Below are 27,527 nucleotides of genomic sequence, written 5' to 3' on the forward strand. Positions count from 1 at the left end.
ATATATTTGGCACAACGCTCCGCAAACACACTCCCGCTCCTGTCCTGAAGTGTTTTATTAAATATGAGGGCTTGATGCTCCTGTGTGTAAATGCTCTGACGTGGGAGCAGCAGATCTTGCAGGTGACAGAGTAATATTTGCAGCTATAATAGAGGCTCTGCGGTGAAATCCCACACCGCCAAACAGTTATTATCACCCTTCAGACCCAAGAGGACCAATCAGAGACGAGAGCTGGGGTCAGCTGACGGGTCACTCAATTCTGCTGTATCAATTACAAAACTAAAGCTACATTATAGACAGTCTTAGAGGAATAGATCACTCCAAAATCACCATCTAATATGATCGCTCTAAAAAATGAGTATATTAATGCACCATTATCTGCATAAATGTAACGCAATTAGTCTGAAATTATTAGAAGTAGAGCTGCACGATACTGGGAAAATAGTGCTGTGGAGTATTGCAATAACAATATTTCTTATGATATAAAATATCCCTAAAAAATGCTGCTTTTATTTAGATATGTTTAGAATTCATTTATTTATGCAGAGATATTTAAATAAACCGACATTTTTCAGATCTAATAATGCTGAATCAGACTGAAAAAGCTGGAGTAAATGTTTAGCCTTTAAAACACTGAGTGAAATCAACTTGCATGCATAAAATAAATGTTATTTATCACACATGACTGTGAAATATACACTCACCGGCCACTTTATTAGGTACACCTTACTAGTACCAGGTTGGCCACCCTTTTGCCTTCAGATCTGCCTTAATCCTTGGTGTTGTAGATTCATCAAGCTGCTGGAAATATTCCTCAGAGATTTTGCTCCATATTGTCATGATAGCATCACACAGTTGCTGCAGATTTGTCGGCTGCACATCCATGATGCCAATCTCCCGTTCCACCACATCCCAAAGCTGCTCTATTGGATTGAGCTCTGGTGACCGTGGAGGTCATTTGAGTACAGTGAACTCATCGTCATGTTCAAGAAACCAGTCTGAGATGATTGAGCTTTATGACATGCTGCGTTATCCTGCTGGAAGTAGCCATCAGAAGATGGAGACACTGTGCTCATAAAGGGATGGACATGGTCAGCAGCAATACTCAGGTAGGCTGTGGCGCTGATGCTCAATTGGTACTAATGGACCCAAAGAAAACCTCCCCCACACCATTACACCACCACCACCAGCCTGAACCGCTGATACAAGGCAGGATGATCCATGCTTTCATGCTGTTGAGGCCAAATTGAGCCGAGCATCTGAATGTGTCAGCAGAAATGGAGACTCATCAGAGCAGCAACGTTTCTCCAATCTTCTATTGTCCAGTTTTGGTGAGTCTGTGTGAATTGTAGCCTCAGTTTCCTGTTCTTAGCTGACAGGAGCGGCACCCGGTGTGCTCTTCTGCTGCTGTAGCCCATCCGCCTCAAGGTTGGACGTGTTGTGTGTTCAGAGATGCTCTTCTGCAGAGCTCGGTTGTAACGAGTGCTTATTTGAGTTACTGTTGCCTTTCTATCAGCTGGAACCAGTCTGGCCATTCTCCTCTGGCCTCATCAACAAGCTCACAGAACTGTCGCTCACTGGATATTTCCTCTTTGTCGGAGCATTCTCTGTAAACCCTAGAGATGGTTGTGCGTGAAAATCCCAGTAGATCAGCAGTTTCTGAAATACTCAGAGCAGCCCGTCAGGCAGCAACAACCATGCCACATTCAAAGTCTCTTAAATCCCCTTTCTTCCCCATTCTGATGCTCACTTTGACCTGCAGCAGATCGTCTTGATCATGTCTACATGCCGAAATGCATTGAGCTGCTGCCATGTGATTGGCTGATTAGAAATTTGCGTTAACGAGCAGTTGAACAGGTGTACCTAATAAAGTGGCCGGTAAGTGTATATTGTGCAGCTCTAATTTGACCTTGTGGCACATAACTACCAATAACATTTGAAGTTTATTGACTGGAAATCCTGATTTTAATGAAATTATAGAGGTTTTAATTCTTTATTATTATTATTATATCTTATATATTTATTATTAGAAATTATATATATATAATATAGGTAACCTAATCAACCTTTAAATTAGCCTTTCAATGTTACTTTAAGCTGAACACTAGTGTCTTGAAGAATATCTAGTCTAATATTATGTGCTGTCATCATGACGAAGATAGAAAACAGTGATTAAAAATGTGTTATTAAAACTATTAGATATAATAAAATATAATAAATAAAAATTCCTCCTACATTTCAAACATTTCCACAGTATAGGGCTAATAGTAAATGTTAACTGTGTTTTGAAAATCGACTGGTGTTGTTTGTATTCAATAAGCTTATGCTTTTCCTTATTTTGCTTATTATTTTGCTAATTATGCTTATTGCTATTAAGAACTACTAAATTGCAAAGCTTGCATAAACATTGAGTGAATGTGTTTGTTGCTCATGTCACTTTTGCAAGCAGAAAATCTGACTTCATGTCTCAGTTTGACTTCATTAAAGTTATTAAATTGGTTAAATAGTTTTAATTAAATCTGTCAGGTTTAACATCACCACATGAGAAGCACTGACATTTGAAGGAAATCAGTCAGCCGTAATCAATCCCTGCAGGACTTTGCCAATCTAATGGCTCTTGAGATAAATAAAAATAAAACTTGGTGTGCGAAACCTCAAAGACTGAGCCATTTCTTCAACTGTAGTGACGTCATCCTGCAGAGGCGCTGAAAGTTCAGACAAATCAGAGGGTTTTTGTTCAGTGATTTGCGCATCGCAGGCCCTTAATATAAGATATGCTGAATGTGTAATTCTGCGGGTTTCCTCATTTAAATGCATCCCGTGAGGAGCGAATCAACTCATTCTTCTCCACTCTATTTGCTCAGGTCATTTCTGCGTGAGCTGAGATTACACACACACACACACACACTCTTCTGTATTCTGAATAGACTCGGAATAACTTAACAATTGATATTTATGTATTATTTCAGGCTTTTCTGAGATATTCCCTTTAATGCAGCGCTTCTCTGGGTCTCGTTGGGATGAGATGTTGGGACGCTTTAATCAGGCCTGATAACAGCACTAACACTCTGCAGTTTTCAATGCACATGAATTCTTTTCAACAGGAGAATGAAGGAACTGTGCATGTCAAAATATACAGTGGACAATTTGACAACTAGTTCAGTAAATGAACCATTTTTATTATGATCCAAAGAGATTTTTGGTTTGGAAAAATGCATCAGTTGAACTGTTTTTGCAGTGGCTGTGATGTAGAATGAGTAGTGAAGGGTAAGTACTGTCAATCATGACAAACGACAAAATAAATTCATTTGAAATTACTTATTAAAGCTTTTGGGTTCTATCATACACTCGGCGCAAGACAAGTTTGGCGTGATTTGTTGCTATTTTCAGATCAGTGCAACCCTAATTTTCCCATTTTGCTCCATGTTGTTTAAATAGTGAATCCATTTGCACCACTCTGTGGACTCATGTGCGCTGGTGTATAAAGGAGGTGTGTTGAGGCACATTGTTGAAGTGTTGCTATTTTGAGGAGGTCAAATAGACCGTACCACTGACCAACTAAAAGCTGCTCTAAAGACCAGCAGAGCGCGTTAGTTATGCGCCTAAAAATGCTCACACACTTTACAGATGAAAACAATTAAAGTATTAAAATGATCCAGAAATGCTGATTTTCTCCATCAATATAAACAGCACTGCCTCCATGCCTTCTTCACCTCAGGGGGCTTCTTCAGTTTATTGATGACCATCTGCATCAGTATAATGTGATTATTATGACCAGTATATTGATTATCTGCAGATTTATAATAAACACAAGTGTAGATGTGTCCAGCTGGGGGGTTTTGGAGACGTCTGCATCAGTATATGAGGATAAGAACAGGACGTGTGTTTGGATATAACTCACACTTCATTATTACTGTTCATTTATTCCTTTGCTGGAGATTAGAGCTGAATTTAGAAATAGTTTTGAAGCAAATCTTTGTGTTCAACAAAGGAGATTAAACGTGGGCTAATGGATGTGTTCAGTGAAGAGAGTTTCCACCGTTTCCCCACCAAAGTAAAGGAGTAAAGTAAAGGAGTAAAGTAAAGAGGCTGAATGGAGGAGGCTCGTTCTTTATCCTCGTGCTGCAGATGCTTTGCAGACGAGACTCTGATTGGTTTAATGCAGGTTATGCTCAAAACACAGCCAGAACTCACTGAGAGAATAAGCACAGCCCTGTTAGACCATGCGCAGATCATATTTATCCATCTTTAAAATAGCAAAAGTGGATTCGGCTTAATTGCTTTAAAGCTTTACACTTTGTGTCTAGATCATTAAAATAGAGCCCATTATGTTTAAAATGTATTGAACATTTTAAATAATTGTATGAAAATGACAAATATGAACTAAAATATTTGTAAAATTATTTTAAAGTGATTTTTTTAAATTAAAATTGGAAAGTAGAGCTAATAATTTGTGATTCAAGAGCATATATAACAAAACTAATCAAAATGATTCACACTCCTGTGAAATTTTTATTCTTTTTCAAGTATTTCCCATATGATGTTGAACAGGTTCAGGATTTGTTCACAGAATTTCCTCTAATACTTCTTATTTTGTTTTATTTGGGCCATTTTTATTAATAGTTTTAAAGTCATGTTAAGCTCAATATTATTGGCCCCTTCAGCAATATTAGTGTTTGATTATCTCCAGAACAAACCACTGTTATACAATGACTTGCCTAATTACCCTAACTTTACCCCAATTACCCTAGTGAAGCCTTTACATGTCACTGTAAGCTGAATACTAGTGTCTTGAAGAATATCTAGTCTAATATTGTGCTGTCATCATGACAAAGAGAAAAGAAATCAGTTATTAGAGATGAGTTATTAAAACTGTTATGTTCATAAATGTGTTGAACATCTTCTCTCTGTTAAACAGAAATCGGGGAAAAAATACAAAATAAATCGCATTTAACAGGAGCGCCAAAAATCTGACTTCAACTGTATGTTTATATACACTTGATTTTAGTTACTGACTTTATTTCATATAATAGAACTCGAGCCGGTTCATGCAGGATTATGAAAAGAAATCCATCAACTCTTGCGGAAGCTGAGATGAATGCCGGTTTGCACCAAATCATCATCATGCATTTTTATTATTTGTATGAGGGATTGTGTTTAAACGGCGTTTGCTGGTTTCTGAAGGATGCTGGTGAGGGTGAAATGAGATTTGAGCATTTGTTTGTGTGCGTGAGCATTTATATTTGTGTGTGAATCAAATCCCATTACACAGTCATCAGTGCGACACAGACAAAAGCCACATCAGGACTAATGAAGGCGCTCTAGTTCAAGGATATAAGAAACAATCAAAAAATTTGGAAACAATCTCTGTGCCATGTTTGACTTGATTTTATAAACATTTGTAGAGAAAGATCATTATACTCTGAACAATGACAATAAAGGCAATCTAATCTAATCTTCTGCTCTCACCTCACAAAAATCTGCAAAACAGTTTAAGACTGAATTTTCCAAGCAGCAAAAAATAAAACAACTGTCTGTGATAACAGCTTTACTACAGTGATATACAGTGAATACTATAGAGCTTTTAAACCATACTAAAGCACTTCAATTGATCTGTTGTGGTGATTTCACAGTTGCTATGGTAACACAACTACAGTAATTGATCTGTTGTGGTGATTCCACAGTTGCTATGGTAACACAACTACAGTAATTGATCTGTTGTGGTGATTCCACAGTTGCTATGGTAACACGACTGGGAAAAAGACTGATGTGTGGAGACATGTCCTGTGCTCTGATGGAGCTCAGATTGAACTGTTTGGCCATAATGAGCAGTGTTACATTTGGAGGACAAAGGGGAAACACACAAGCCTAGAACACCATCCCAACTGTGCAGTATGGGGGCGGCAGCATCATGTTGTGGGGCTGTTTTGCTGCAGGAGGTCCACTTCACAACATAGATGGCATCATGAAGAAGAACATTATGGAGAAATACTGAATCAACATCTCAACACATCAGCCAGAACATTACAACTTGCCCACAAATGGCTCTTCCAGACAGACCATGACCCTGAGCACACTGCCAAATCAGTTCAAATGTGCTTTAAGGACAGCAGAGTGAATGTTTTGGAGTGGCCATCACAAAGCCCTGATCTCAATCCTATAGAGAATGTGTGGGAAGAGTTGAAAAAGCTTGTGCGAGCAAGACAGCCTACAAATCTGACTCAGTTACAGCAATTCTGTCAGGAGGAATGGGCCAAAACTCCTGCAAACTACTGTGAGAAGCTTGTGGAAGGAGACCCAAAACATCTGACCAAAGTTATACAGTTTAAAAGCAAAGCTAAACAACACCAAGGACATGTGGGCAAACTTTTGACTGTCTAGAAATTAATAAAACATTCTCCATTCTGGCATTTAGCAAATGTAAATCATTTAGGTAATCATAACGGCCCTAAAATAGTAGTAAACATTTAGTATTATTTACCATCAGACATTTTTAAAAATGGTTACGCTCCTTTCTTAGAGTATATGTAAACTTCTGCTTTCAACTGTAGTCTGTTTTCTAATACATGCGAGTGAAATCAAATGAACTATTTTATGAATATAATAAATAACCTTTACAATAAATAATCATAAATTCAAAATTCTATAAAATTCTATCAATATGAGTATGGGCTTCATAGAAAGTGTTTTAAAGTATTTTTAATAGGAAATACTGTGAACATGGCTTTGTTCTGTTCAAGATCACTTAGGAGATATTTAGACATTGGGAGAAAATGACGATTCCAGTGTGAATAATGTTGTGTTGATCTGATAATCAGAGTTGTGTGTTGTACAGACGCGTGATCAGCCTTTCTGAATAAAAAACTAATATTGTAGGCAGTGACCCTCCTGTCTATAAATGTCAGAAATGGAGTGATTATGTTGAGCTGGATAATTTCTGCTCAAACGAAGCACTGATTAAGCACCTTTCCAAAGGTCAGCAGTTTTGATTTGGAGTTAATAGTTTGCTTATCATCAAAAAAAAAGTGCTGCTTTTATATAAAGTCTGGTTTTATGTGCTGTTTTACTGCGGTGACTGTCAGATTTTACATTGCAGACTGAAAAATCCCTATTTCTCCAGGCCAAATAACCTTCAGCTCGATGCAATGCTCATAATCAGCTGAAAAATGAACTACAGTGGGCGGATGGAGAGCGCTTATCTGCTGGAAATATTGTTCAGCAGATGTGGAAGTGAATTTTGCTTCATTATTTAACAAAATAAATAAACACCCAATCAGATATTAATTCCAACCAGCAACTCTGCATTGGAAATGGTCATTTATTCAGATATTTGTGCTATTTTGTGTATTTTATTTTAATATTTAATTATTTTTTTCAATATGTGGGACTTTATCAATATTTTGCAGTGAGCTCAACTACAATATGGTGCATTTTAGAGAAACTAACTAGCTTGTATTAATGTTTTCCACAAAGATAAGAGAGCACAAGTGTTAACAAGTGATAACTTCTACTAAATAAACAGTTTGAGAACAAAATAGTCAGATTATTGCTGAAATTATTAACATGAACTCTAAATCAGCCGTGCAATCTTTCTTCACTGATATTTTGCATTGCATAACCGTTTGCATGTGATTATTTTAATACTATGAGCTCTCATAGTTGACTTTAGATTGCTCTTGTTTTTATTGATGGTGTTGTTGTTTATATTGTGAATGGGGTACACTGATCTGTACAGTTTGTACCGTGTAACTTGTGTTTTGGGTCAGACTTTATTTTGATGGTCCCTTTTGGACATTTTGTTGACTAAAAGTTGCACGTCAGCTTCATGCCAATTCATTCTCATTTGAGTATTAGTAGACTGTCTGCTTAATATCTGTTGATACTGATCCTTCAACAGTGTACATGTCAACTTACACCAACCCCAACCCCAACCTAACAATCTACATATAATCTAATGAGAATTAGCTCAAAAACCAGGTGAGTTTGGAGAAAGTGTTCTGCAGCGCAGGAAAGAGATGCAGATCACAGCGTGACTTACCTGTCTGCGCACGCTTCCATCATCCTCCATGGCATTATTCAACAATAACAAACAGGTCTTTGTGAGTCTCGTCATCATTTAAATGCGTGTCTGGCGGAGATACCACACAATTAGCGCAGCTCCGGGGTTTACATTGTGCTGCGCTGCATTGTCAGAATTGCTCAGGTGTTGTCGGATAATTTATTTAACATGGAAATTATTCTGCTTTGAGGCAAATTTCAATTACTCTGCTCCACCGGGGGGCAAATGGAGGTTTGACTAAAATGAACACGATGCAAAGATTTAGCTCGGCTTTTGATTAAAGCACCACAAACAATCCAGAAGGAGAAAAAAAGACGAGTGAAGATGCTTTCTGCTCTTATGAGACTATTGAATTAGTGCTTCCAAAACAGACCAAGCTAATTCTGCAGCTCAGTGAGGAACAGACGGCTGTCGAGTTATAGGCCCTGCTCACTTAGAAGTTTGTTTTCTTTTTAGTTTGATGTTTTCGACAACATTGAGTTGAGATGTTTTACAAAAAAAAATAACGTTTGGACCAGCTGTGATGGCCGCTGCTGTTTATCAGTGGCGTCAGAGCGTTTCTGTTGAGTGGTGACCAATCACAGGGGTGAAAGAATTCACGTGACAACACTCAAAAAGCAAGCGGGATGATATTCATGTTAGTTTATTTGCTATAAATGCTCATGTTGTCCTGTGGATGGACTGGAGTTTTGTTTGAAACATTCATAAAGAGTGTTTTCTTTGAGCAGTTAGAATAAAAGTAGTTCATATATCTGACTGCTTGTATTAAAGGACAAAATTGCATTGCCAATAACATATACACATATTTATACATTTTAATACAAGAATTACTGTGCTGTGAAGTAAATATTAAATTGTGTATGGAAAGCATCATCAATGCACTGAGATATTGAACTGAACCGAATCGATGGCATGATAATCGCAACCAAACCGTGAGCCTAGTGGAGGTTCACACCTCTAATACAGATTATTGAAATATTAATGCAATATGTTTGCTACTTTTGTGCTATTTGTCTTCAGTAAAATCCCTGTCCATTGAGACTGTAATGCCCTTTTGCTATGCTTAAATGCGTTCAAAACAATAAACACATTCTCTAATTGACTGCGTAGTTCATTGTGACTACTTTAATTTTAATTTGTTCATTCATTCATTCATTCATTTTCTTGTCAGCTTAGTCCCTTTATTAATCCGGGGTCGCCACAGCGGAATGAACCACCAACTTATCCAGCACGTTTTTACGCAGTGGATGCCCTTCCAGCCGCAACCCATCTCTGGGAAACATCCAGACAGACACACACACTCATACACTACGGACAATTTAGCCTACCCAATTCCCCTGCATGTGTTTGGACTGTGGGGGAAACCGGAGCACCCGGAGGAAACATACGCAAACGCAGGGAGAACATGCAAACTCCACACAGAAACGCCAACTGAGCCGAGGTTCGAACCAGCGACCTTCTTGCTGTGAGGCGACAGCACTACCTACTGCGCCACTGCCTCGCCCAATTTTAGTTTAGCTATTTATTTTTTTAAAGCAAATTAAACTAAAGTAACTCGCCTTGCTTTTTTTTAAAAGAGTAACTCGAATATTAAGACTTATTTTTAAAAAGTAATGCATTACTTGTTACATAGAAAAGTAATATTAGGTAACTCGAGTTACTTGTAATGTGTAACCCCAACATTGTGTATATTTACGTATATTATATATACATTAGATCCTTTAACCTATATTTTTTGGATTGTCTCCAGACAACCACTGTTATACAACGACTTGAACAAATCTTCTCTCCGTTAAACAGAAATTGAGGGAAAAAATAAATAAACAGGGGGCTAATAATTCTGATTTCAACTGTATGTGCGTGTATATATATACACTTATTTATGTTTTTATTTCAGTTGAATTTGACGTAAAAGCTTTTGTTTGTTAATATCAATCACGTTCAGTTTTATTAAATATTATATTTTTATTGTTATTTAAAAGTGTATCATTATTTACAGATTTATTAAATTCAGATTTTAGTTAGGCACGTTTTCAGTTAAATTTTTTCTGCAAGTTATGGTTTTTATTGATTTTTTTTAATTAAAAATTTGTTCAATTTTAAATGTCAACAAAGCTCAAATTAATTTTATTTTATTTTAAATATTGAAATTGTTGATTGTAAAATATTGAATTCAATATTGAAATATTGAATTTTATGAGGGATTGAAGGTTTATTTTATTTATCAAGAACCTTAATAATCCAATAAAGCATGTTCCAGTTTTAGTTTAGTTTTAATTATTGCTAATATTTAACAAAAGTTAACAATAATAAAAAGTAGCAGTAAGTCTGCTTTTATACTATATATTAATATATGCAATATAAACCTCCTATCTATCCTGATATACACACACATATATACATATGCACACATATCCACGTGTCAAAAAGTGCAGCATTTTTAACATTTGATCATATTTAAAATAATTTTTCATTTACTATTTTGGACATTTCGGAATGGAATTGACTACAATTAATGTTAAAATGAATAAACACTCACATATGTGGACATAACATGTTATACATACATATATATATATATATATATATATATATATATATATATATATATATATATATATATATATATATATATATAGTTTGATAGCTAATGTCCAGTGTTTAGTGTTCTACAGACGCAGACAGCAGAGTCCTGCATCAGTGTGTGTGTCCTGAACTCAGCGAGAGTGAAACTCTGATCTGCTGTTTGTGTTTTCACTCTTTCCTGCAGTTTAATTTGTGCTCCTGCGTGTCCTTGAGCTGCAGTCTCTCCTATCTGTGCTTTAATGAAGTTTCTCTCCTCCGTGGGAAGAAGCTAATTAATGGATGAAGACGACTCGTGCTGGAGTCTTCAATTACAATCTGCACTTCAAACCGGCTCCTGCCTGAACTGCAGCATTAGCATACAAGAGGAGACCAAAGAGCATCAGTGTCAGGCTGGAGACTCAAGAAGACTGCTGAAAACACACACACACACACACACACACACACACACACACACACACACACACACACACACACACACACACACACACACACACACACACACACACACACATCTTACACAGACATACAGCTCACACGCATGCTTGTGCACACATGCACCCACGCACACACTCACGCCTGCTCACACACACGTTCACACACACTTGCATATGTGCTCCCACACGTTCACACATGCCCTCATACATGCTCGTCTACACACTCGCACACACGCAAACACATTCAAACATGCTTGCACACATGCACACTAACACATGTGCACACACTCGCACATGCTCACGCATTCACACACGCTCGCATGCATGCACTCACTCACACACACGCACACTTGCATACGCACTTGCACACACACACACACCCTTGCATGCGCGCTCGCACACATGCACTGACTCACACACGCGTGCACATATGCAAACACACTTTCACAGAAGCTTGCACACATGCACGTTCACACATGCACTCTCGCACACATGCATGCACGTGAACACACACGCTCACACATGCACACATACGTTTGCAGGAGCTTGCACACATGCACACACACGTTCCCACACAGGTTCACACATGCTCGCAAACATACTCACACACACAAACAGGCTTGCATACAGTCACACACTTGCACATATGCACACACACATTCACAGAAGATTGCACACATGTGAACCCACTCACACACACGTTTACAGAGGCTTGCACACATGCGCACACACACATAACACAAAGCACCAATCATCTCAGACTGGTGAACATGACGATGAGTTCACTGTACTCAAATGGCCTCCACAGTCACCAGAGGTCAATCCAATAGAGCAGCTTTGGGATGTGGTGGAACGGGAGATTGGCATCATGGATGTGCAGCCGACAAATCTGCAGCAACTGTGTGATGCTATCATGACAATATGGAGCAAAATCTCTGAGGAATATTTCCAGTAGCTTGTTTAATCTCTGCCATGAAGGATGAAGGCAGATCTGAAGGCAGCAGGGGTCCAACTCGACACTAGTAAGCTGTACCTAATAAAGTGGCCGGCTAATCAGAATCAAGTATTCCAGACAGCGCTGTAATAATGAGAGTTATCCGACATCTACAAACGAAGCTACTCTATAAACTCCAGCTAATGTTCAAGTTGTTTCTAAAGACATTCACAGCAGAATAAAGTCTTTTATTTCTCCCTCAGAAGCGCCGGCAGAACAACACTATTTACTCCGTCAGTGTTCAAGCGTTTCAAGTGTAAACCGGTTCATGCATCAGTCGAGATCATCAGTCCGAACGGGGCACAAACCGTTGTTGCAACTCATGCATAATTTATATTATCGCCGTCCTTGGAAGAAAGCATTAAAGGTTCAGATAGTTAGAAAATCATCCTGCTGTGCCATGAAATGATAAATATTTCACACTGGCAGTCTGTTATTGTACAGCCGCGGCTCTCCTTGACTTTAAAGAGGAAAAGCAGCATTGATTTAAATGTTAGATGACTGGAAAGAGCTCTGAAACCCACGAGTCATTAAAGATTGCAATCACAACACAACAGCGGCTTCATCCACGTACGGCTCCAAATTCATAAAACATTCAGAAATATAGAAATATTCCTGCAGGAAGACGAGGCTGGAGTAATTAGACACTTGATTTAATGAGTTCTGCGCTGATATTTCTGTTTATCCGGTAATTAAGTGTAACTATCTGCTGTTATTATCGCTCCTATTTGTTTGTGCGTGAAAGTTGGGGACGATTCAGAACAATGGCGCATAATTATTTTTAATTAACTCAAACAAATGCTGAGGTGCTTCATGCATAGGTTGGAAAAGGTTAGAGCTATTTCTGGAGGAAAATATGATGCGGAAGTGTCGGTGTTATCGGAGTGCTGGGGTTGGGAGCAGAAACGGTTCATTTTCCGTATTTCTCTTGTGCTCAGTCCACACGACGGCACTGATTGACCTGCTCCACATTCACTCAAACAGCGCTTCAGTCTTGTTTACATGGGAAAATGTTGTGAAATTAAACGATGAAGCTTGCGCTCATGGTGGAGCTACGCTTTCTTATGCTCGGGCTCTGTTCAGGAGAGTTTAAGGTCAGGAACAGCAGACGCAGCGAAAGCCAGAGAGACCGTGTCTTTTGTGTCTGTGTGCAGATCATGAGTGGCTTAATTAGCAGAAGCTGATGCACAATTAGACTCATTCAACAGTTACAGCAGCAGCGGAAGACAGATTCACCAACACCGACTACAAACAGCTCATCCATCCATCCATCCATCCATCCATCCATCCATCCATCCATCCTTCTATCCATTCATTCATCCATCCATCCATCCTTCTATCCATTCATCCATCCATCCATTCATTCATGTTTCAATGCATCCATCCTTCTATCCATCTATCTATCCATACATCTATCCATCCATCCATACATTTTTAAATCCATCCATCCATCCTTCTATCCATCCATACATATTTCAATCCATCCATCCATCCATCCTTCTATCCATCCATACATCTATCCATCCATCCATACATTTTTAAATCCATCCATCCATCCTTCTATCCATCCATACATATTTCAATCCATCCATCCATCCATCCATCCTTCTATCCATCCATACATCTATCTATCTATCTATCCATCCATCCATATTTCAATCCATCCATCCATCCTTCCTTCTATCCATCCATGTCTCAATCCATTCATCTATCCATCTTTCTATCCATTCATCCATATTTCAATCCATCCATCCATCCTTCTATCCATCCATACATCTATCTATCCATCCATCCATATTTCAATCCACCCATCCATCTATCCATCCATCCATCCATATTTCAATCCATCCATCCATCCTTCTATCCATCCATACATCTATCTATCCATCCATCCATATTTCAATCCATCCATCCATCCATCCTTCTATTCATCCATCCATCTATCTATCCATCCATGTTTCAATCCATTCATCTATCCATCTTTCTATCCATCCATACATTTATGCATTCATCCATATTTCAATCCATCCATCCTTCTATCCATCCATACATCTATCTATCCATCCATCGTTCATCTTTCTATTCATCCATCCATCAATATTTTAGTTCATCCATGTGTCAATCCGTCCATCCTTATATCTACATGTATCCATCCATCCATCTTTCTATCCATCCATCCTTTTATCTATCCATCCATATTTCAATCTACTTATCTATTTTTCTATCCATCCGTCCATCATTCATCTTTCCATCCATATTCAATCCATCCATCCAACGTCCATCTTTCCATTCAACATTTATATTTCAATCCATCAATCCATCAACCATCTTTATATCCAATCATCCATCCATCCATCAACTATTTTTTTATCCATCCATCCATATATCATCCGGATATCAATCAATCTATCCATCATCCATCTTTAGATTCATCTATCCATTCATATTTCAATTTATCAATCCATCCATTTCAATCAATCCATTTTTTTATCCAATCATTCATCCATCTTTCTATCTATTCATCCATCTTTCTATTCATCCATCAATCCACATTTCAATTTATCCATCCATCAACAATCTTTCTAACCAACCATCCATATTTTCAATCCATCATCCACCTTTCTATCCAACATCCCTCCATCCATCTATTTATAACTCAAATCCATTAATATGTCAATCCATTCATCCACCCTTATTCCAATCTAATATCATCCGTTCCATCCATCCATCCTTATATCTGTTCATAAATCAATCAATATTTCAATCCATCCATCTTTCTCTTCATCATCATCCATTTTTCTTTTCAACTATCTGTCCATCCATCCACCCACCCATCCTTCTATCAGCCAATTCACATTTCAATCCATCCTTTCATCTTTCTTTTTCATCCATCCATATTTAATTAATCCATCTTTCTATCATCTATCCATGCATCCACCTGTCGATCCATCCATCTATACACCTGTCTGTTTATCCATCCATCCTCCCATCCATCCAAATAGCCATTATATATATTTATAATAATGCATTATTAATTTTCAGATTTTATAATATTATATAATTTCATCTCATTTATGGACGCCTTAATAAACACAACATGTCACATTTGATTTTTCCTCTGAAATGTGCCACAATTCACGCCTGAAGCCTGCAGATGAGGAGGATCTGGAAGTGCTGTTGACTTCAGTAATTGAGCGCTGGATAAGGAGCAGGTTTGCTGGAGCTTCAGACTCTAGTAGCTCTATTTGAAGACTCAAAGGCCTATTATTGTACCTGCTCTCTCCTTCACTTAATTACAGACTGAGGACACTGTGTTCCTGCTAACAGCGCATTAACAGCTCCACTCGCCTTTGTGTTGAACGTCCAGGAAAACCATTATCTTCATCAAACTACACTTTCTGTGCATCGCCAACAAACGATCAGTGTTGCTGATGACAAAACATGACAGGACAACCTGCTGATTAAAGAGAGAGAGAGAGAGAGAGAGACAGAGAGAGAGAGAGAGACAGAGAGAGAGAGAGAGAGAGAGACAGAGAGAGAGAGAGAGAGAGAGAGAGAGAGAGACAGAGAGAGAGAGAGAGAGAGAGAGAGAGACAGAGAGAGAGAGAGAGAGAGAGCGCTTTACAGTGAGGAAATACACACCATTTACTAATATCAGAATATTATTTTATTAAAGAGGCTTATTGGAATTAAATTACCTGAACGAAAATAAAAATCCAATTGGTTTAATTTATTCTTACTTTTTTAACTTATTTTATTTTTATTTATATATAATTTATATATAATTATTTATTTATTACTTACATTTTCAGATGTGTTTAATCTACTTTTATTTTAATATTCATTAATTTATTTTTAGGTAAGGCCATTGACAACGACAATAGAGAGAGATAGAAAGTTCTATCTACAATATGTACTTGTAGATCTATTGTATCTACAATATGTACTTAATTTTAAACAAACTAATTATATTTATTTATTTTATATTTAATTATTTTTTTAAAAATTGAAAAAAAAATTTTAATTTAAAAACTGAATAAAAATAACATCCATCTTTTAATCCATCTATCTATCAACACATACATCTTTCTATCCATCCATAAATCTATCTTTCGATCATCCATCTTCCTGCCAATCTATCCATATTTCTATCTGTGCATGTCTTTACAAACATCAATCCATCCCTCCACACATTCTTCCATTTTCTCTCCATGCATCCATCTTTACCTCCATCTGTCTATCCTCCCACCCTTTTTATCCATCTACTCATCTTTCTATTCATCCATATTTCTTTCCTTGCATTAGTCTTTACTGAGTACTAAAAATTATGAAAATAATTACATGAAAAATTAATAAACTTTAAAAGAATTTTAATAAAATTAAATTAAATAATTTAATAAAATAATTATTTTTTAATTAATTTAAATAATTATTAACTTAATATTTTCCCTTCTTTCAGGACGGGGGAGGGAGCTAGATAAGTGGTAATACCAAAATACTACCAATATTAAAATGTGAATAAATAAAAAGATTATAGATAAAATAAAATCAATTAAAATACAAAATAAACAAATAAATAAAATAATAAAACAAAATAAAAGTAAATAAATACATTTCTGTATAATAGATCATCTTTAAACTCTACATTTAGGCATTTTCCCTTTTCTTTTAGTATTGAAGCCACTAAAAATGCTGCTTCAACCTGATGTAGATGCATAAACTCTCATTTAAAGAAAAAAGATCCCACATCATGATTCTTCATTCATAACATTACAATGCTCAACCCTTAAACACGAGTCTCTGAATAAAACTAAACTGTGGAGAAAACATCACGTCTAACCCAGCACTACATTTAAAGGAAGCCAAATTCACTCATTGGATTAGTTCACTTTCAGTGCCATCAGCCTAATTGGGCAATTAAAATTCAGCACTAATTACACAGCAAATAATGGCTCACGATGAGCATCCTTCTGGTGATTTTAAAGGTGTTTGTAATTTATTTATGCATCTATTTATTACCTCCGTGAAATAAAGGTTCCTTAAGCATTCAGTGTCTGAATCAAACGTCACTGGAGGCTTCAGGAACTGCAGCATTTGAGGAGCCAAACACACACACACACACATGCAAACAAACACACACACACACACACATGCAAACAAACACACACACGCACAAAAAGGTCAAACTTATTAGCCCTCCTGTGAATCTCTCTTCTCTTTCATACAAGTATGAATAGATTTACTGTATGTATGGATGGATAGAAAGATGGATAGATGAATAGACAAAGATACATGGATGGAAGGACGGACGGATGGGTGAAAATATGGATGGATGGACCGTCGGATGGATGAATGGGTGGAGAGAACGATGGATAAATAAATGAATAGACAGATGGATGAATAGATGGATGGAAAGAGATTTTATATATATATATATATATATATATATATATATATATATATATATATATATATATATATACTACAGTTCTGTCTAGTTCTTGAATCTGATTGGTTGATAGCCGTGATATATTTAAGTAATATCAGCACCCGTACAGCCTCTTTACCCTTTGTGTATTACTCCGCCCACATACAGCTAGCAGAAAGCAGACGCTACAGATCTAAAGTGTAAAAGATGCTTGCTCAGCTGTTTAACTGTCAGCTTATGATTTGAATCCAACGCGGAAGAAAGTAGTTCCTCATACAAAAGGGTTTTTGAGACTCTCCATGTTTGATTTTGTTTTTATATACACAATTATGCCGTCAAACTGTTGTATAAACGCAATATCACACGAGTAGCAGTGCGATATGACTGTATATGGGCACTGGTGGGGGCACTAAGGCACTCGGCCGGACAGACCAGTGCCGATATACAGTCATATCGCACTGCTACGAGTGTGATAATGTTCATATATATATATATATATATATATATATATATATATATATATATATATATATATATATATATATATATATATATGGCTGATTCCAGCGTTATGGTTCCAGCGTAATGAGACATTTGCAGTAAAAATTCAAAACATAAATTCGCAGAGAAAGTATACGTTAACATTATATTGAATCATCTGTTTATATTTTCCAAAACAACTAACCACAGAGTTATGGGATCTAAAAAATTCAATCTGTGAACATTTTTATACTTTAAATGAGGAAAATAAACAAGCATTATGGATGTGACAAAAAAGTCTGCGAGTTTACAGTATACAATATATTTCGTAGAAATTCTGTGAATTAAACTGCACAACCCAAAATAAATAATGCTCAACAAAAGGATAACAGTTGACTCTTTATAGAAAAAACTGATTGATTTTATTTTATTTTGACATTTTTGCATTTTTGAGGGAAAAGCTTTGTTATGGATGTGACACTTTTTCATTATGGATGTGATGGATGTGAAATTGCCATTTGTTTGACTTTGGTAAATCAAATATAATAGTTTAAAAACATTGACAGAGACATTTTTAAGTATTTTTAAAGTACTGTAAAACACTTGCCTGCGCAAAAAATGTAGAAACGGTTTTGCTATTTTGGTGAAAACATTTTTTTTTTTCATGGCAAGGTTGACATTTTCATGGAATTGCTCATATATATATAATTTATTTCAATATTGATACTTATGACCTTAATATTACATCAAAATATGCCAATATTTTTTTCATATAGTCATATTTAGATAACTATGAACATTTAAATACATAAAATGTTTTATCCTATTTTAATATATATATATATATATAATAACAACAACATCAAAAAGTGCAATAACTCCAGAAACTATTAGTTTGAGCGATGCAGTGGCGCAGTAGGTAGTGCTGTCGCCTCACAGCAAGAAGGTCTCTGGTTTGAGTCTTGGCTGGGTCAGTTGGTGTTTCTGTGTGGAGTTTGCATGTTCTCCCCGTGTTCGTGTGGGTTTCCTCCGGGTATTTCATTTCCCCCACAGTCCAAACACATGCGCTATAGGGGAATTGGGTTAAGATGTTAAGGTGTATGGGTGTTTCCCAGTGATGGGTTGCAGCTGGAAGGGCATCTGCTGTGTAAAACATTTGCTTGATAAGTTGGCGGATTATATTGCTGTGGCGAACCCAGATTAATAAAGGGACAAAGCTAAAAAGAAAATAAATGACTGAATGTATTAGTTTGCATTTAAAAACATTTACACAGCAGTGTCTCACAGAAGTGTGTTTACCTCAATATATTCATATAAACCCACGTAAATAATTCATAATGGACCAAAATACAAGCAGATTTGCATTATGATCTAATTCAGTGTTTAGATGGCATTCTCTGCATTGCTCACCGCTCATGCAAACTAACGGAATAAAAATGAGTGTGTATTGTGCGCTTATTAAACAGTGTGTTCTCGCTGTCGGATCTATTGAACTTCCGATATCAAACAAAAACAGCTCTATGTTTAATTAATGATGCCAGTATTTAGACTACAATTAGCAATTTGTGCTAGTCGGTCTCCAGATATGCAATACAATAGACTCAATTCTGCATCCATTAGCAAATATTTGCTGCACCTCAGCAAAGTTTGTGCAGAAACGTACAGCAGAGGCTCGATCATAATAATACTTATAGATATTTAGAGCAACAACATTAGAGATTTGGAGTCGTTTAAATGGAGAATATACCTCTGATAACAGTTTGATTTCTTTAGATTTTTCTCTTTGTCATGATGACAGCACATAATATTAGACTAGATATTCTTCAAGACACTAGTGTTCAGCTTACAGTGACATGTAAAGGCTTCACTAGGGTAATTAGGGTAAAGTTAGGGTAATTAGGCAAGTCATTGTATAACAGTGGTTTATTCTGGAGACAATCCAACACTAATATTGCTGAAGGGGCCAATAATATTGAGCTTAACATGGCTTTAACACTATTAAAAAGTGATTTTATTCTAGCCCAAATAAAACTAATAAGACTTTCTCCAGAAGAACAGATATTATAGGAAATACTGTGAACAATTCCTCAATCAGTTCAACATCATCTGGGAAATATTTGGAAAAAGAATAAAGAAAAATCACAGGAGGGTGAATAAATGTTCACTACAACTGTATATAGTTTATTTATATGCATATATATGTGTGTGTTTATTTATTTTAATATAATTATTTAGATTCTGCTTCTGTTGCTCAGCTCTATTTTTGGCAATTTAAAGCCATTTTGAAAGTGCTTACCATGAGGTTTGTTTTATATTGTATTTGAGTGTGTGTGTATGTACAGCGGAGAAATACGTATTGAACACGTCATCATTTTTCTCAGAAAAGATGTTTCTAAAGGTGCCGTTGACTTGAAATTTTCCCCAGATGTTGATAAGCAAAGAAATCCATAATGTATATGCAAAAAAAACAAACAAATTTAATTAGTTTACAAATGAAGTTTTGTATAATAAAATGAAATGACGCAGGGAAACTGCGTTGAACACATGAAGAAAGGGAGGTGTATTTGGGCAGTGAAGGCCCAGACAGCAGCTGAAATCTCGCAGTAGTTCTTTAGCAAGCCTCTGCCCTTCCTCAGTGTAAATGAAGATCAGCTGCTTCAGTCCAACATCTACATCAGCAGGAGGATGAAGATCAAACCAGGGTGGACATTTCAGCAAGACAATAGATGTGTCCAAAACCGCATGTTTATGCACAGTTCTACGCCATTTTATAGTATAAATAGTGTAAGTAGTGCATGCATACTAAAAACTCGAGTGCACTTGCAAATACCCGAATGATTCACTTATTCAACTGCTATAGTTAAGTGTGTAATGTTGGACACTCAGCAGCTGCAGTGTTTCATTTGTGTTCTATTTGGGATGACACTACATTCATATACTGTACTATGCTGTTGATTATGTAAGTGCATAAGTACACAGTGGATAAGAGTATAGTGTATATAGGGTGCTATTTGGGATGCAGCTAATGATCTAAAACACAGCCAAGGAGACTCTCAGATGCTTTCAGAGAAAAAAATCAAGCTGTAGAATGGCTCAACCAATCACCTGATCTGAATCCACTAGAGAATACAGAATAAAGCTCAGATTAGATCGATGAGACCCACAGAACCATCAAGACATACACACTCTGTTGAAGTCTGTGAGAAACTCCAGCCTGATCTCACGAGGAAACAAACTATTTTACGTTTAGTGGCTAATTCGTACAGTTGTATGAAAATGTACGATTTTTAAAAAAGATGCGTGGCACCCAACCCTAACCATCATTGGGTGATGAGCAAATCGTACTAAATTGTACGAATTAGATTGTACGATTTCATCCGAATTAGCCAACAAATTACAAAGTTACGAATTTGCAATGTTATTGTGTTGGAAACTCACACCTGAGCAATGCATGAGGCTTCATTCTCCATATGAGAGGCGTCTATAAGCTTTATTGTATGCATGTATGTACGTAACTATTTGTCCTGCACAATGTTGCCAAAAACCTAACAATACAATATGTTTTTGTTCTGCGATATATATATTACGACATGAGTCGAACAACTATTTGAAAAGTATTTATAATTTTAGATTGATTGGGGTGATTCTGTATGGGTTGGCATACAATATAATAAACAATCTACAATCATAGATAAATTCAATAAAGAAAAAAACAAACAAACAAACAAACAAACAAACAAACAGCGCTTTAATGTTCTCTCGAAGAGTTGAACTGTATTCGGGAATACGATAAATGAATAATCAAATGTTAAATAATGCTGCATAGTCTTTGTTGCATAAACATTTCATTCAACAGTTAATCATCATTAAGCTACAAACGGTACAACTGCTTCTGCCCGAACACTTTTAAAACCCTCATACAGTCACAGGTATCAAAAAACACCTGCAAAATGATCAATAATAACCCAGACTCAACACTGCACATGTGACTATTGCAAATGATCACACTGCGATATCGATGCTGAAGCCATATATTGTGCAGCACTAGTATGTGTATATATATATATATATATATATATATATATATATATATATATATATATATATGTTATGACTATTAATACCAATATTATTAATACTATTTTAACCCTTTTTCATCTTCAACTTAAACACCAATCCAAGAATCTTTCCAGAACATTCAAAAGCATGAGCAGATCTCCAGCTCCAGCAGTGTTTATAAAGACACGAGCAGCGCAGCGTTAATAAACCACACACACACACACACACACACACACACACACACACACACACACACACACACACCTCATTCTTAGCACAAGACAAATTGAGTTCCAGCATTTTCTATTTAAAGCCTCCTCATTTCCGCAGAATCTTCCCAATTCCCCAGCCTTTTGCCAACAGCTTACTGTGACATATTGCTAATCTGGTTATTATGCAAGTTATCAGGCGTCTCACTGTAACTGCGGCGGCTGATATTACACTGATTTCTATGCAATAATAATTCTGCGCTGAGCAGATGAATGGCAGACAGTGACCGGCGCTGCACAACATATCGCCAGACAAAATAAATAAATAAAAAAAGAGTTTTTGGTGAATATTGTATAAAAATATCTGCAACTGAACAGTTTTGCATATTTTAAGATTCATGTTTTTATTTTTCCCTGTTTATTTATGCTTTTTGATTGCATTATGGCACCATAAAGGGCACCTATTTTACCCCTTTTTAAGATTTAAGATTGTAATGTCTCCAGAATGTGTCTGTACAGTTTCAGCTCAAACAGCCATCAGGTTATTTACTATACCTTATTTTATAAATCAGGTTATTTACTATACCTTACAGAATGTTGGGATTTTCCAGTCGGATCAGACTGTAGCTGTTTTTGTGGTCTGTGCCCTTAATGCTGGTTCTCCCCGCTCACCATTCCTACGTGCCTGTCATGGTGTGCCTCAATCTCCACCCTCGGCTGCATCAGATAAACAGCACAGTGACAGACAAGACATAACATCTGAGAGGAATACTCCAGTAAGAACTTTAGCAGTGAGTATTTGATGTATTTGTTGCGGGGTTAATTCAAGCCTTTCTGCAACGATGAGTCCCACACAATGTCGTTACAAAGTTAACGCACACACACAGACACACACAGTGGAGACACATACACAGTGATGATCACAGAGAGCTGAACAGATCTTTTAATCCCAGTAGGGCACATCCTGTCTTGTTGATATTATACGAGTTACTATGTAAACATGTTAATATGCGGCTGTCAATCAAATTGGTGGGCGGGGAAACCACACTTATACGTCATGTTGCGGTGGATCTCAAAATGGGAGGAATTTGGATCCTATTTTAATGTTAAAAAAAAATAAATGAGAGACTTATGGTCTTTATATCAGCCCAATATGACTGAGGACACACTATACTACACACAGCTCGGTCCAAACAGTGTCATTTATCTGACACGAAAGTCAACAGAAGAGTTAAACATTCACACTTTAACCAAAATATGTATGATAAAATACAATAATAAATCAATATAGCTATAGCAAACCAACAAAAACTATTTTAATAATACATACAAAGAGAAAACATTGACCTGTTTCTAATAGTGACAAAATCTAGCAAATGTGCATGAATAATCTTATTTTACTGTACTGATTATCACACATGCATGAACAGCAGCAGTATTGTAAACAAGCTAAAACGCAGATCATCTGAGGTTACCTAGAAGAGCTTCAAAGATTGACTAGAAAACTGGACATGTGAAATCCAGCCTGCATTCACCAAACCACAGGCTGAGAGCTGGCCTTATTTATAGCAGCGTCTGAATGAAATAACACGGATTTGACTAATCCTTCAACACATTTCTAGGGTCAAACTAGTTCAGTCAACACATCCAGCTGTGTGGAAGCATGCGGTAATATTTCAGTGGATTGAAAAACCTCACATATCTCAAAGTGAAGCATAATAATAATCAAAAAGTGTAATGTAAAAAATAATGTCCAATACATTTAGTGTAATATTTATTCATTTAGTGCAATATTTATTCATTTAGTGCAATATTTATTCATTTAGTGCAATATTTATTCATTTAGTGTAATATTTATTAAGTTAGTGTAATATTTATTAATTTAGTGTAATATTTATTCATTTAGTGTAATATTTATTCATTTAGTGCAATATTTATTCATTTAGTGCAATATTTATTCATTTAGTGTAATATTTATTCATTTAGTGTAATATTTATTCATTTAGTGTAATATTTATTAATTTAGTGTAATATTTATTCATTTAGTGTAATATTTATTAATTTAGTGTAATATTTATTCATTTAGTGTAATATTTATTCATTTAGTGTAATATTTATTAATTTAGTGTAATATTTATTCATTTAGTGTAATATTTATTAATTTAGTGTAATATTTATTCATTTAGTGTAATATTTATTAATTTAGTGTAATATTTATTCATTTAGTGTAATATTTATTTATTTAGTGTAATATTTATTCATTTAGTGTAATATTTATTTATTTAGTGTGATATTTATTAATTTAGTGTAATATTTATTGTTCGTTGCACTTTTTTTTTTTTTTTGCAATTATTGAATTTTCTTTTTTTAAATAAATACAATTATTGAGTTAACTATATATAGCTGGTGGGTCAAAATTGACCCAAAGGACCCCCAATGTACTGTAAAAGTGAACAGCCTTAACCAAAATATGAAAACAGAAAAGATTAATTTCTAATGTTGAGGTCGTTTTAGAAAAAGCCAGCAAACTTCAGGTTTAAAAAAAACATTGTTCAGGGTCATTTATTTTTGACATGAAAGTCAACAAAAGATTTTAACATTCACACTATAGAAATATAAATATATATAAATAAACACACACACACATACATAATAAAAATAAAATAATAAACATAACAAATTATTTTAAAAAGTCTGACAAACGAACAGAGAAAACACAGATGTTTTTCTAATAAAGCGTGACGAAATCAAACAAATCTGCATGAATAATCTTATTTTACTGTACTGTATATCATGACACACGCATGAACATGAGCAGTTTCTGTGAACAAGCCAAAACGCAGATCATCTGAGGTTACCCAGAAGACTAAAAGAGCTTTACTGAAATATTGACTAGAAAACTGGACATGTGAAATCCAGCCTGCATTCACCAAACCACAGGCTGAGAGCTGGCCTTATTTATAGCAGCGTCTGAATGAAATAACACAGATTTGACTAATCCTTCAACACATTTCTAGGGTCAAACTAGTTCAGTCAACACATCCAGCTGTGTGGAAGCATGCGGTAATATTTCAGTGGATTGAAAAACCTCACATATCTCAAAGTGAAGCATAATAATAATCAAAAAGCGTAATGTAAAAAATAATATGCAACAAAAAACAATACATTTAGGCCTCGTTTACACTGTCAGGTCTTGATGCCTAATTCCGATGTGTTGCCTATATCTGATTTTGCTCGCCTGTCCGTTTACATGTTCTTTTAATTGTGACCCATTTCCCATTCATGTGTTTACACTTGCATACAAGCGGGTTCAGGCATCTGCGCCACAAGAGCCATGATGGAAGAAATCATCTTGCTTTTAGCACTGCGAAATATGCGAAGTTTACCCAACTTTAAAATGATTTTCAGTAGGAGGAGGAGGAGGGAAAAGGCCGTCATCACACATTTAATAATGAGTTACAGTGAATATAGCTGTTTAATACTGTCTATACTGTTGTTATTGTTTTACTTCATACTATCACATCACATAGACCTGGCAATGCACGTTCTATAAACCCAATCCTGAGCTCTGCGTCTGGCATTTTCAGAAGCAGAGATGCATTCAGTGTGAACGAGCCCTTAAAATAACAAGTGCAACAAGCATTAAAGGACGGACTTAAAGTGCCACAGATGTGTTTGTTTGAGACACTCACCGCTTCACATCTGCTTTCTGGAGGCTCGGTGCTGACGAGGTCTGCGCTTCTGCATCGTCAGCTTCACCTGGACAAAAATTAATCAATTAAAATTCACACATTAAAAAACAAGACGAGGCGCTGAGACTCCGAGCTCCAGCCTGCGGTTATAAAGGCCGCCGAGGATATAAATTGCAATAATGATGCTTGAATGTGCCGTATTGATCTTTGGCTCCTCTGGTGTCCACACGGCTGAAGGAGGAGAAATTGGACTGTGTGTGTGTGTGTGTGTGTGTGTGTGTGTGTTTTCTCCCCTGGTGTTGCAATAACTTGACTAATATGTTTACAAAACTGCCCACAAACGGCTCTCTTTCAGCTCTTCCTCCATTTGTTAGTCTGAGTTTTGTCTTCCAGCGGATGACATGAAGCACTGCTCTAGACAGAAAAAGCACTCGGGTTACACACATCAGTACTGAAAAGCATTGGTAATACTTTACAATAAGGTTGTATTAGTTAAAGGAGACATATTTGTGCCTCTGTTTAAATGTAAAATAAGTGTGTAGCTCAGTTAGAGCTGAGAACAGCACACAGATAATGTTCTCCAGCTCTCTGAAACTGTCCCTTTCAGGCTTTGATCCTAATTGTGGTGTTTTGGTGACTGTCGCTTTAAATGCAAATGAGATTGTGCTCTTTTTCAGAAGAGGGCGGAGCTACAGATGCATATGCATAAGCATAGTGGCAGATTCAAAATAAAGTCTAACGTCCTATGCTAATGAGGGAGACGGGCAGTAGTGGGCGGGGCTTTCCCCTCTGATGACACGTACAAAGGGAGAATGTCAATCAAAGTGTTTCTGCATCAAGTCTGATTATAATAAACACAATTAATTCATGTGATCATTAAAGCTGGAGATATCCACACACTGCTGACACACTACTGGGTTTAAACCCCTTATAAAGGTGAGTTTTGTATAACAGGTGCCCTTTAACACATTACAAACATGAATAAATAATGAAAAATACACCTATTACAGTGATTATTCATGTTTGTTAACAATAATTAATAGAAATAACGTCGTTCATTGTGAGATTATGACTAATGTTAACAAGCATTGATTTGGATTTTACTAATGCATTAGTAAATGTCGAACTGTGACTAGTAAATGCTGTACAAGTATTGTTCATTATTATAATTCATGTTATTAAACACAAACTAATGAAACCTTATTGTAAACTGTGACCAAAATATAATTTAAATTAATCTGTAAATTGTGTTTTCCCAGAGATGGGTTGCAGCTGGAAGGACATCCGCTACGTAAAAACCAGAAATAAGTTGGGGGTTCATTCCGCTGTGGTGACCCCGGATTAATAAACAGACTAAGCCGAAAATAAAATAAATAAATAAATGCATGTAAATTGTGTACTTTAAGATGTGTTGGGTAAGATACTGCAAAAAAGAAATAAACACATCATTAAAATTGTATTGAAATGACTTTTCCAATGACGTTGTCTGAAGAGTGACTCAATAAGTAATTTAATGTCTCAATACTACTTTTAAAAATAGATGACTATTAAAGTTATTATTATTAAAGGGATGTTTCACCCAAAAA

General features: G+C 36.2%; 1 long non-coding RNA gene across 4 annotated transcripts in view; it reads right to left on the minus strand.

The window, feature by feature from the left end:
• The window catches only part of LOC147832965 (uncharacterized), an 87,542-nt gene that overhangs the window by 59,126 nt on the left and 889 nt on the right, over positions 1-27,527 (minus strand). For 3 of the 4 annotated variants that reach the window (XR_015515464.1, XR_015515462.1, XR_015515463.1), the window contains exons 2-3: positions 25,942-26,008; positions 22,836-22,966 (exon numbers count right to left, since the gene is read on the minus strand). This is a non-coding gene — a long non-coding RNA (uncharacterized LOC147832965). Of the gene's footprint in view, positions 1-18,645; positions 20,651-22,835; positions 22,967-25,941; positions 26,009-27,527 lie in introns of those variants that run through there. The other variant, XR_015515461.1, reaches the window with a different exon arrangement.

Source organism: Danio rerio, chromosome 18 (genome assembly GCF_052040795.2).
Source record: "Danio rerio strain M-AB ecotype USA chromosome 18, GRCz13ab, whole genome shotgun sequence".
Taxonomy (NCBI): Eukaryota; Metazoa; Chordata; class Actinopteri; order Cypriniformes; family Danionidae; genus Danio; species Danio rerio.